The sequence below is a fragment of the Malaclemys terrapin genome, chromosome 2 (genome assembly GCF_027887155.1).
Source record: "Malaclemys terrapin pileata isolate rMalTer1 chromosome 2, rMalTer1.hap1, whole genome shotgun sequence".
Lineage (NCBI taxonomy): Eukaryota > Metazoa > Chordata > Testudines > Emydidae > Malaclemys > Malaclemys terrapin.
In genome coordinates, this window is record NC_071506.1 from 137,303,978 (window position 1) to 137,317,044 (window position 13,067).

General features: G+C 41.9%; 1 protein-coding gene across 5 annotated transcripts in view; it reads right to left on the reverse strand.

The window, feature by feature from the left end:
* SLC23A2 (solute carrier family 23 member 2) overlaps nt 1-13,067 on the reverse strand; it is a 135,939-nt gene that overhangs the window by 103,070 nt on the left and 19,802 nt on the right. For all 5 annotated transcript variants that reach the window (XM_054017818.1, XM_054017815.1, XM_054017816.1 and 2 more), the window contains one exon: nt 11,209-11,275. The gene's annotated coding sequence lies outside the window, so the exon portion shown is untranslated. The remainder of the gene's footprint in view (nt 1-11,208; nt 11,276-13,067) is intronic.

Below are 13,067 nucleotides of genomic sequence, written 5' to 3' on the forward strand. Positions count from 1 at the left end.
ATTATGATACTGATTTTCATTTTCTTCCCATTTTAATGCGTCAGATCTTTAAACCATTATCTGCTAACAGCTTGAATGGGTACATGGTGGGCATGAGATTCATCAGTACATTCAGATGTGCAGGCACTTCAGAGCTTGCGTGCGTGTCTATTTGTTTATTGCATGTATCTTGTAGACCAACACAGAGCCTTAGTTCCACAGGCGTCTTTGCATATACACACAGACTAATGTATTATTGTAATACATATATCACATGCAATGTGTTGTATTTTCCTAATAAAATAAGTTTATTTTTATATATTTGAATGATACAAAAGTAGGGTGAAAATCAGAAAAAAAAAAAAAAAAAAAGAATATTTTTTTGTAAAACCCGGGATTTTTCGGTAAAAATCAGTTTAAACTGAAAACGAAGGGGCTTACCAGTGCCAGACTAGTCCAGTGATGAAAAGGAGTGATAGCGAGGGAGGGTGTGCTTGGGGATGAATGGGCTAGTGAGAACCTAGGCACCCCAGCTCCCATACAAGTGCCTTTGATAAAGGAGTTTGTCCATAGCCACCTCAAGGAGGCAGCAACTTTTGGACACATCCTGTAACCTGGGTTATTTTTTAAATAGACCTGAATTGAGTTTTCCTCTCCTTAAACAACTAAAACCAATATGTTTTCCAGCCTAGTTCTTTTTTTCTTTGTTCGACATTTCAAAGGATAAAGGCAATTTGATCTGGCACAAACTAGAGAAGTGACAAGATTGAACACTGCAGATCCCAATGTGAGAGGACCCTCCAGGTTGAAGAGCAATTGCCCCAAACAATCTACTTGGATATCTTAGTAAGCTTAGTATAAACTATTGTATTTTTTGTGCATCAGCGTTTGCTTATGTTTTTTATGCTTGCACTACTCTGAGAAATATTTACTTTCCTTTGTTCATAAACATTTTATTCACAGATACTGGTGTCAAACGAAGTTGCATTGCTTTATCTCCTGTTTGGTGTTGCCACTGACTTCATTACGAGGAAGTGTAGATGGATTCAACACAGGCATCCATGGCTTAACAAAAGTACATAAGAACAAAAGAAGTTTTGCTAGTAAGTTTATAAGCATGTGATTGCTTGAAAGAGCTGTGAAGTAGCTTGTAGCTAAGGGTAATAACAATAGCCTCTGAAGAGAAAGCAAAGTGCAGAGGAGGCCTGGCTTGCTGGGGAACTCAGTGTAGACAGGGAACTGTGCAGCCTGGAAAAACTCAAGTCAGGAAGGTCTCTGTGCAAGAGACGTAACAGTTAGGGATCTGGGAACCTACAGTGGCTGCCCTTGCTAAACCATGGAAGGGGTACAAGGCACAGTTGCCTTCAACTGTGACATCTATTACAAGCAATTACAGGGAAGGACCAGGAACTGAAAAAATTCCAAGAAGGAAGCAATTCAGAAAGATTTAACAGTCATCAGCAGTACTAAGGATAATAAAAGTTTCTATTTCAAAAGGGCTTAGATTTTAAGAGCATATGGAAAGTCCAGTGAAATTAGTGGCATAAATTCTATTTCACTAATGCTATCCATTCAATACTCACTATTCTGTCTGCAAGGATGAGCATGCATTACAGAGGGCACCTGCCAGCAATCTACCAAAACAAACTGATATACTGGGCCAGTGACACAGAGCCGAGGCAAGTCTCACAGCTTCCCACAGGAACACTGAAGGTCTCAGACAGTTCTACCAGAATGCATACTAACACCTGAAATGCCACATCTTTACTGACAACCTCTAGCATATTAGGGATTATAGTGGGGTGGACATCCACTCCTGCCTGGGAAGGGTTAAAGCCCGCCCTGCGGGGGGCTGGGGGAAAAGCTATGTTGGCTGATTGGGAAGGTAGCCGCAGCTGGGCCACACCCTAATCAGGCCTCAGCTGGCCCTATATAAAAAGGCTGTGAGCTAGAGGCCAACCAGCACCTCTCTGCATTCAGAGAGAGAAGGGCCTGGCTGCAAGGACCTAGAGCAGAGTACCTGACTGGAGCAGGGCTGGGGAAAGGTAGAGGAGCTGGGAAGCTCCAGCCTAGAAAGCCCCGGGCTGTGGCCTAGTATTAGGCCAAGGGGTACTGGGGGTTGCAGAGGGCAACCCAGGTGTAGGCCAAGGCAGCAGGTCCAAACCCTCCTTGCCAGTGATGAGTGGCTGATACTGCAGTCTGCCCCGGGTGTGGGGCTAGATGATGACTGGCAGTAGCCTTACGGTACGGTGAGGTGAGGTGGGTGGGGGTTCCCCTGGGAGGGGAGACCCAGTGTGTGTGGGTACTGCCACGGGGCAGCACCCAGAGCAAGAGGTACCGGGGTCCTAGGAGGGACATGGGAGCCAGTAGAGGACAAGGCAGATCACCAGCCTGCAGAGGGTGCTCCAGGCTGGATTGAGCTGATTCCCTGGAGTAACCAGCAGGAGGCGCTGCAGGGGTGAGTCTGACCTCTTACAGGGATTAATTCATGTTTATTAAGGGCTTTGAAAATCTAAACCCCCTTTGCCAAGAGGTGGTAACAACCATAAATTGCACTGACATGTTCTTCTAAACGATCACACAGGCCTGTTTTAAAAATGATGTCCAAGTAGAAACCAAGTTTGCCCTCCAGCACTAAACTATGGCTTTCAAAGAACCCAACAAACTGTTAGTCTGTGTGTGTGTTTTACTCCAGTGGCAGTTCTTGCTTGGAGTTTCTGAAAGCAAGATTAGAATCTGAAAGCAAACCGTATTTAAAAAGCTAAAATTAACATGCTAATTTCAAACTGTCTCAATTGCAGAGAAAGGAGGATGGTTATGTCAGAAGATGACTTTTTAATGCAAATTTTTGCAATAAATACATTGATAAATCTCTTTTCCACAGGTTCATCCCAGAAAAGCAGCTTGTGTTATATGACAAGGAAAGTCTCCAGAAAACATTAAAAACAGAACAAGAAACCGGATTTACCCAAGTTAGTTTTACTATTGGTGACTAATCATGAGGGCAAACCCAGTGATTTATGGTCACTAACTGGACATGGAGTATCTTAACTATTTTTTTAGGGGCTAGATCAGCAAAGGAGACTTAGATTGAGCATTTTAACACTTAACTTTTAGGTGCCCTACTGCCTAGTGAGACTTACAACCCTGAGTTAAGTGCCCAGGCTTCCTATACAATGCATAGGGGAAGTTAGGCACCTAAGAATAGAGCCACAAAAACCACTGAGATGAGCAGGAAGTGCCCTAAGACCTAACCCTCAAAAACAAACACAGGGAGATATACCTATCTCATAGAGCTGGAAGGGACCTTGAAAGGTCATTGAGTACAGCCCCCTGCCTTCACTAGCAGGACCAAGTACTGATTTTTTGCCTCCAATCCCTAAGTGGCCCCCTCAAGGATTGAACTCACAACCCTGGATTTAGCAGGCCAATGCTCAAACCACTGAGCTATCGCTTCCCCCATCTACAAAAGGTCGTAGATGCCTAAGTTTGGGAGTCAGAAACATGAACCCTCTCCTGAAGTTAGATGTCTAGCCCTTTCTCACAAGAAGGAGTTGGTAGTATCTTTATAACCTTTAGGCCAGTATTTAGAGTTCTCAACAAGGATGGGGAAGACCCATGTTCAGTTCCATTCTCTACCTGAGTGTGGAGCAGAGACTTGAACTTGGATCTCCCCACTCAAGAGAATGCTGTAACCACTGGGCTATAGGTGCATGCTGGACAGCTCTCTCAGGCTCTCCTGTTGAAACTGTTCCTGTCCTCTTCTCCTAGGTGAGCATGCTAACCACTGGACTAAAGGGGGAATGCAACACCATTTTTTTCCTCGTGGTGTTTTGTGCAGCACCCATTCTGGTAGGCAGTTCCTGACACCACCTGTTAGATGGAGCCCTGCAGGTGAGATAGGCAAGGCAACGTCTTGTTTGAGGATCTTAGCTGTGAGCTAGGCACCTAGACAGAGGCAGCTGTGTGCATGCCCAGCTACAGATTTAAGCACTAGGGACTTTAGGCACCTACAGCGATAGATGGCAGCTGACTGGGGGACTGAGGTGGCTAAATGGCAGTGAGGCATCTAAATCCCTTTATGGGTCTAGCCCCAGATAGTTTCTCATCCCAGAGCAAAACATTAACTCCTATTATTAATGCTTTTTAAATTATCTGAGCACTCCTCACTCTTGCCCATAAACTGAAAGATTTATGTAATGCTGCACTTTATTTCAACATATTATGGCAACTATCTAGTAGTCTATCACTTTCACCAGGGAACAAGTTTGAAAAGATTGTTTACACAGACTGGCAAGTGTTCAACTAGTCCTGCTCATTATTCCCCTTGCTAGTGTTTGAGATATGTTTAGATAAAAGGTATTATTCAATCATCCAGTTTCACCTCCTCACCATTCTGTTTGTGAAGCCAGTTTGCTGCTTTGGAAATTAATGCAACGTTACAAATTTAGCATTGCTACTTCACTGGAGAAACAAATAGGAAAAGGAGATGGGCAGTAACAAGACCTTGCTTAAACACAACTGATAGTCTATACAGCAAGTAAAATGATTAACATTGGTACAGCAAGGTGTGATTTACCACCATGGGTTTGAAATTTTTCCTCAGTATAGAAGTCTTTAAGTAAGAAAAGATTTAGAACACATTTAAGTCCAACATGGACTGAGAATTTTATATATATATATTTTTTACCAATTCACCAACCAATGTAAATGAGAAGATAATAGAAATGGAAATGTTTCATTTCTATGTTGGTCATCAAGGAATGTCACAAAGGAAAATTAGAATAGGTCAACAGTGGTTCAAACAGCTACAAAGATATTTTTACCATCTTGAGTAAAACCTTGAAACAAAGTTTATCCTTACAACAAGACTACCCTTTTAAGACCTTATTTTAGGCCATGTATTTAAATTGGTTAAATGAATAAATTTTCTGTCTTTTGTAACATTTTGACAGGCTAGCAATTTATTCTTTTACCATGTATTAAAGTTAAAAGGCTTTTATGATGCTTCTGTACATAATTTGGTTTGGCACATTTTTTATATGCATAACACAATGAAGTGTTAACCTCACTTAGTTGGCATTACTTAATGTCCATATGCCCTGAACCTTTTCTTAAATGCAGTAACTCTCCCTGTTGTTTACTATTTGGAGTAAAACCCCTTTCTTATATATTCTTCCTTCAATAGACAACTTCCTATTTGAATAATTAAGGCAAGACGAGTTCAGTGTAGATATCCTCTTTTTAACGATACCCACACACTGTGGTGTCTCCACAACCAATCTATTACCTGCCATTCAACAAGGCATTGGTTGTCTCAACAGCTTACAGAATAAAAATGGTAATTATACTTAATATACTGGATGCATTGTTCTAAGGACAAAGACTGAGCATATTCAGAAAGTACTGAATGGCCTATGAAAGCATTTGTTAACTGGTGTGCAGAAGTTGAGCTAACATATGTCCAAAAGATCTTGCTGAAAATAGCGAAAGTCCAAGGATTCAGACAAGTCTATGGTCTTATGCTCATCTAACAGTAGGAAACAAACCCTGACAATCATCAATAAGTTCCCCTGAAATTATGTTTAAAATTGTTTAATTGCTAGTATTGCTTGTTTTAACTGAGTCCCAGGCCTGCTCAACGCTTACAATTTACATTGGCATTGCTACATCTGCTAGAAGTATGAGCTAATAGCTGGAAGCTGAAGCTAGACAAATTCTGACTGGAAATAAGGTGTCAATTTTGAACAGAGGGTAATTAACCATTGGAACAATTTACCAAGGTTGTGATGGATTCTCCATCTCTGGAAATTTTTAAATCAAGATGGGATGTTTTTCTAAAAGATATACTCTAGGAATTATTTTGGGGAAGTTCTCTCACGTGTGTTATACTAGGTCAGACTAAATGATCACAATGGTCGGTTCTGGTCTTGAAATCTAGGAATAGCTAAATGTGGTTCGGAGAAGTGGTATTACTATAACAGCAGAACTACTCCTTCTATCTGCCTATGCGGCATCTACATGAGGGGGCTACGCCAGTGTAGTTAGGCTGACATAACCACACTGACATGGCCTTTAATGTAGATATGGCCTTAATGACGCTTTCGGTAATGGTGCTGAAAATTGTTTTGTCCTCCCATGCTTTGTCCTTTCCAACTAAACCATTGTCAGAATAGATTCAGAGGATATGACTACTCTGCAATTAAAAACCCACGGCTGGCCCGGACCAGACCAGCAGATTCGGATTCACGGGGCTGGGGCCAAGGGACTGTTTAATTGCAAAGTAGACGTTTCAGATGGAGCCTGGGCTCTAGGACCCTGCAAGGTGGGATGGTCCTAGAGCCCAGGCCCCAGCCCAAGCTCAAAGGTCTACACAGCAATTAAACAGCACTGTAATCCGAGCCAGCAACAGGAGTCTAATTCAATGCAGACATACCCAGAGGAACCCACTGCTGAAATCTGTTGCCAGTGACTGTAGTGTTTCCTAGAGTAGAAGAGGCATCATAGAGAAATTCTCTGTCAAGAGTAGTATCAGCTACCAACTCAAGAGATCATGCTGACTCTCCCCCATCTTCTCCCTTAGAGATCTATACAATCAAAACTGGGATGGATTTTACAAAAGACAATGGAAATATGCCAGTATGTTGGAAATACCATGTCCCAGGTTTTACAGAGGGAGACTAGTATGTTGTTTTTCATCCAAGGATTTGCAAACATCAAAGTCAGCCGACACAGCTGTGAGAAGATTACTGAGCATCTAGAAGCTCTAATCATGAACTAGTACCCCATTTTGCTAGGTAATGGACTATACCAAGTCAAGTTCCTCATTATTGCACAAGTTTTCCAGCTTCTTGATTTAAAAAAAAAATGAAACTTGGGCTAGCTCGATTAAATAGTCAAATACATTTGTGACTGGCTCTACAGTAAAACACAAACCCCAAAATACTTGGAAAAACAGAAGATGTCCCTCCACCTGCATCTGTTAAATTTTTTAAATGTATAAAATTCCAAGAGTAAATTGGAGTAAGTAAACTAATAAGATGAACATATTCGGGGTAAATATCAGGTTAGTAAAACCACTGTCCGGTAGCCTGAATTTATAATACTACCAGCATGATCATATAGTACTTTATAAACAATTAATTATCTTCACACTAATACTGTGCAGTAGACAAACATTGTCTCCATTTAAAGATGTGGAAAGGGGCACAGAAGTTGTGACTAACTCATCGTCACACATCTTCAGAGCTTGATCTAACTGCTATTGAAGTCAATAAGAGTCTTTCAATGACTGTAGTGAGAGCTAGACCAAGCTGCTAGTCCATGCCATTAGATGCTGATGGTTAATCCCAACATGTTTTTAAAAAGGAGCGATCCTGTCCAAACTCAGGGCAAAGCGTGGGAGGACTCTACATCATATCAGTTAAAACACTTCAAAAGATGATGCCTTTACCTAGTATGCACATGGCTTCAGAGATAGTATTAAGATTCATGAGCTCCCAGTCTTGCATTTACCCTACTAGATCACAATGCCTCTCTGGTTAAACTGTTGACACGTACTTAATTCTGCATGTATTTCAACTGTCCAGAACATCTAACCTAAGCGAGAATGAAAAGTGACCTCCAGCTTCAATTTCCTTGTAAATGTCACCAAACAGCAGAAGTAATGGAGTATTTGCCCAGCCTGCTTCCTTATGAATTCCTCCTTCAGTTCCCCTTCATGCACTTCTCACAAAGAAACCTGCCTTTTCAGCCTCTCATCTGAAGTGCTGGTTGTTTAAAGAATGACTAATCAGCTGGTCCTTGAATGAGGGACATACAGCTTGCCTACCAAAAATAACTCATTCTGGCTTCAAAAAAAATTTGCCACAACCTTATAGTCTCATCAAATAACTAGGATTCCCTTGGTCTAAAAGACATTACAAGAGACTAGTAGTCAAATGGTCTGGGAACTGCAGGCAGAGCTTGGGTGCAGTATCAGAAAGTCTTTGTCCCATCCCACCATCTGAAATGGTCTGCACAGGCAAGCATGTTGCCTTTGTTAAGTAGGACAGAAGCAGATACTGGAATCTCCATACAAAGGACCAGTTTCTCGATTTCGGCCTCATTTATCCTTTGTAACTTAACACAATAGGGATTCCAAGACTCAGATAACACAAAGCAGGCATCCCTTCCCACAAGAAAGGTAAAAGCCACAGCATGTTCAAATCCTATCACAATGCAGTCAGCTCTCAACTGCTATTTGACTTCATGGCATTTTAATTTTATTTAACATTTGCCAGAGAAACAAGAGAGAGTTGCTATTTTTGTAATGCAGCATTTTATTCCGAATTACAAGCTAGTAATAATTTCATAGAATGACAAGTGACAAAGCCATGACAAGCTATCAAGGTTGTAGGTTTGGGGCTTTTTTTGGAAAGCATTTATATGCTCATGAATATTGTAAGATTATTTTTTAAAGCTTAAATTCAATCAGCACCACAAAATAGAAAAACTTTGAAATGTATACTTAAAGACACAGTATAGTATTCTAACTGATAATGCTAAACTAGTGACACCAAAAAGACCACCAAAAAACAATGATACTATGGTAGCCAAATAAGAGCCATGATCACAGATGTGTCTCAAAAGTGGGTTCAGTTTACATCTATAGTACTCTGCAAGCGTAACTTCAGGCCACACCTACTTGACCCAAAGCTCCTTTCAAAGATTTCCCATCATGGCTAATACCAGTTCAGCTACACTGGCATTAGCAACGTTGATAGCCCTGGCGTAGATAGGCCACCAGCATATTAACGGCCGCATCATCTAACTCCGCTCTAGCGGGCATAGTGCTTCAAATACCAGCAGCAGCCTGTTTACGCTAGGGTTCCGGCATGTGCACAAAGACTAAAAGTTCTCTCTCCCCACTCCAACCTACTTTTAAATTTTACAGCTGATCACAGCAAGAGCAAGCACCCTGATAAGAGTTGAAACCACACTGAAGACATTTGCGTGGGGGGACATTGCCAACAAGTCTAATGAGATATCAAGAGATGACAAGCAAACCGGAGTAGCCACAATGAAAATGTGCTAGTGCATTTTAAAGTACTAATGGGGCTCAAGCTTACTAAAATGCATGTAGGCATAAAAATCTATTACATGTACTTAGGAGTGCAAGTATACAGAATCAAAAATTAGATATGGAGGAGACCTACTAAGTCAACTTGCTCATTCACCTGACAATACAGAATTGCTCTCTACAATACATTCTCAAAATGTTTTATCCAGTCCACTTAAAATGACTCACGCAATAAGGTAGCTGACTTACAAATATATGCAACTAATAAATTTCAGGGATGCCCAGAACATTCCAAACCAGCCCTATGTGCAGTGTTAGATTTAAAACACCATCAGGGAAGAAGAAAAAAAAAAATCAACCAACTTTTCCTTCAATATTTATACCCATTTTACTCTATATACTTTGAGCCATTTTAATCTAAAAACAACCATATTGTTCATGTTAACAGGAGGTTACTGAAATCAGACCTCAATCCCCTTAATCACAAGGCAGATAAGAAGCAAACATTCCTTTACATCTAAAATGATTAGTAATTGCACTCAAGAAACCCTATTTCAGCCATTATTTTTAACCAACATAAAACCTAGAAGTCTAATACAAGAATACAATTAAATGTCGTATTGCTGCTTAGACCTTTTCAAAAGCAGTTCTAACAGAACTACTCTTCCTCTGTGCCCTTTTAAAAACCCTGGAATCATTCAGAGAGCTCATTTTCTCCGGCACTTCGACGTCACAAGCATTGGATCAAAACGCCACTTGTACAGAAGGAGAAGGATATAATGTCCTCTACCACACACAAGATCAGATCCGGATTATTATGGTTGTACCTAACATCATCTATATACTGAAGGGCATATAGTGCATGTCCTCAACACTAACAGAATTGCTTTGTGTTTAAATTGTCTCAATCTTAATATTAACATGATTTTGAGAATGGATATCCATGTGCCTCACTGCCTGAAGTGGAGAGGTTAAGAACCTCTGAAAACTCCCCATTATTAAAGGGCAAAAGGCTGGATTGGACTTCACTCCCTCCTGAGTCAATTAGCACAGCTTTCTTAGACACATGGATAGGAAGGCCCTGAAGTATGGCAGTAAAAGCACTTCAGTGGAGCCCAAGACAGAGGGAAGGGTAGCTAGTTTAGCAGAGAAACAAGAAACTGGGAGGATCTAGGGAGAAGCCTGAAGGAAAGTTACGTTAAGCACAAACTGCAAGAAAGCAGCACAAGGGGGCTTGGAGATCTGAAGTGGCAAAGGAAAACAGCGGCCTGTCTGAAGGGGCAGACCTAGCTATTTTATACAGGGTCCCCAGGCAGAGCAGAGGGTGGGCCTGGGTTCCCCTACCAGCCTCTGAGGCATGCAAGCCCAATGGAAGGAATATTGAGCCAAAAGGCAGGCTCAGGAATAGCCCAAGATGGGAGCAAAAGGCTCTCTTGTATTGGGGTGTTTTGTGAATTTTCAGTTGGACCCTTCTGCTACCACATCAGGACACTGAACTTTGCAACTTGGCTGAAGGGCTGGGCAACAGAAGACCCATTGAGAGATGGACTGCCTGAAAAAGATACTGGAGACAAGGACAAGTCACAGCATTGCACCCTGCCACAACTGGGCACGTCAGGTGGTGAGTCCACTATGTTACAGTGCAATTATAGTACAAACCTAGACGTTGGGGAAAAAGTGATATTTCAAAATCCTAATCCGTTTTCCAAGGTGTGCTTTTTTTTTTTTTTTTTTTTTTTGGGTTAAGCTAAACAAACATAGCTGAGAGTTGTCAATTTGGATTCACTTCTTCGTAGCAAGTGGTGAATTTGTTTTTATATATTTGTTTTATATCTAAAGGTCAAGATAGGTTCTTAATAAATTACAGTATTTGAAACAGTCGGTACGCAGAAGAAAACCTGGAAGTCTAAACTTCATTTTTTGCCTCTTATAATCTGAAAATAGCTGACCACCCCCAGACTTTTTTCCACCTTCCAGACTAGAGTTACCATCAGTACACTACTAATCACGAGAAAATACGGTTTCTAATGGAAACATGCTCCACAATAATAATAGCAGTATTACAGGTTAGAGGAGAAAGGGATAAGTGAAAGCTTACAAGCAAAACATTTTAATGCAACGGAGCACAGCAAACAGATTTTGTTTTCAATTATTTAATTTATTCCTACCTTCCACTACAGCATGATGCACATCCCCTTACATAACCCGACTGTCAGTCTCCTCTTCCTGCAGATTCTAAGCAAAAATAAAACATATTTTAATTATTGACATAGTGTTTCATAGTAACTATAGTTAGGTGAGTACCGGGTGGTAGTAACTGTTTCAGATATGTATGGACATAAAACAGGGAAATTCTTCAGGCTAACTACCCAAATTTCCCCAATCAGTTCCAACACATCTCTCAGTCAGATCGCATTCTGGTTTGTGCTATACCCTCAATGTAATTTACATGGCAGGCCCTAGAATACCTAAGAATGTCTTGAACATTCTTCTCCATAGCGCCTCAAGCTTGAAAATGAAATGCATGAGAAAAATGTGTTTGAAAAAAAAATATATCCTTAAAAAATGGCTCCTCAGTCATACTTTCATGATAACACTGAACAGCGCACTGATACACAGATACCCTCCCACCAACAACACAGGAAGAAGAACTCCACATGGACTCCTCCTGAGGGTCGAAATGACAGTCTGGACCTATACATAGAATGCTTCCGCCGACGTGCACAGGCAGAAATTGTGGAAAAACAACATCGCTTGCCTCATAACCTAAGTCGTGCAGAACGCAATGCCATCCACAGCCTCAGAAACCACCCTGACATTATCATCAAAGAGGCTGATAAAGGAGGTGCTGTTGTCATCATGAACAGGTCTGACTACCAGAAGGAGGCTGCCAGACAACTCTCCAATACCAAATTCTACAGGCCGCTTTCCTCAGATCCCACTGAGGAATACACTAAGAAACTGCACCATCTACTCAGGACACTCCCTACACTAACACAGGAACAAATCAACATACCCTTAGAGCCCCGACCGGGGTTATTCTATCTACTACCTAAGATCCACAAACCTGGAAATCCTGGACGCCCCATCATCTCGGGCATTGGCACTCTCACTGAAGGACTGTCTGGATATGTGGACTCCCTACTCAGACCCTACGCCGCCAGCACTCCCAGCTATCTCCGTGACACCACAGATTTCCTGAGAAAACTACAATGCATTGGTGACCTCCCAGAAAACACCATCCTAGCCACCATGGATGTAGAGGCTCTCTACACAAACATCCCACATACAGATGGAATACAAGCTGTCAGGAACAGTATCCCTGATGATGACACAGCACAACTTATTGCTGAGCTCTGTGACTTTATCCTCACGCACAATTATTTCAAATTTGGTGACAATATATACCTCCAGACCAGTGGCACCGCTATGGACACCCGCATGGCCCCACAATATGTCAACATTTTTATGGCTGACCTGGAACAACGCTTCCTCAGCTCTCGTCCACTCTCGCCCCTTCTCTACCTACGCTATATTGATGACATCTTCATCATCTGGACCCATGGGAAGGAGGCCCTGGAAGAATTCCACCATGCTTTCAACAGCTTCCACCCCACCATCAACCTCAGCCTGGACCAATCTACACGGGAGGTCCACTTCCTGGACACCACCGTACAAATAAGCGATGGCCACATTAACACCACCCTATACTGAAAACCCACCGACCGCTACGCCTACCTTCATGCCTCCAGCTTCCACCCCGGTCACACCACACGATCCATCGTCTACAGCCAAGCACTGAGGTACAATCGCATCTGCTCCAACCCCTCAGACAGAGACCAACACCTACAAGATCTTCACCAAGCATTCTCAAAACTACGATACCCACACAAGGAAATAAAGAAACAAATCAACAGAGCCAGACGTGTACCCAGAAGCCTCCTGCTACAAGACAGGCCCAGAAGAGAAACCAACAGAACTCCACTGGCCATCACCTACAGTCCTCAGCTTAAACCTCTCCAACGCA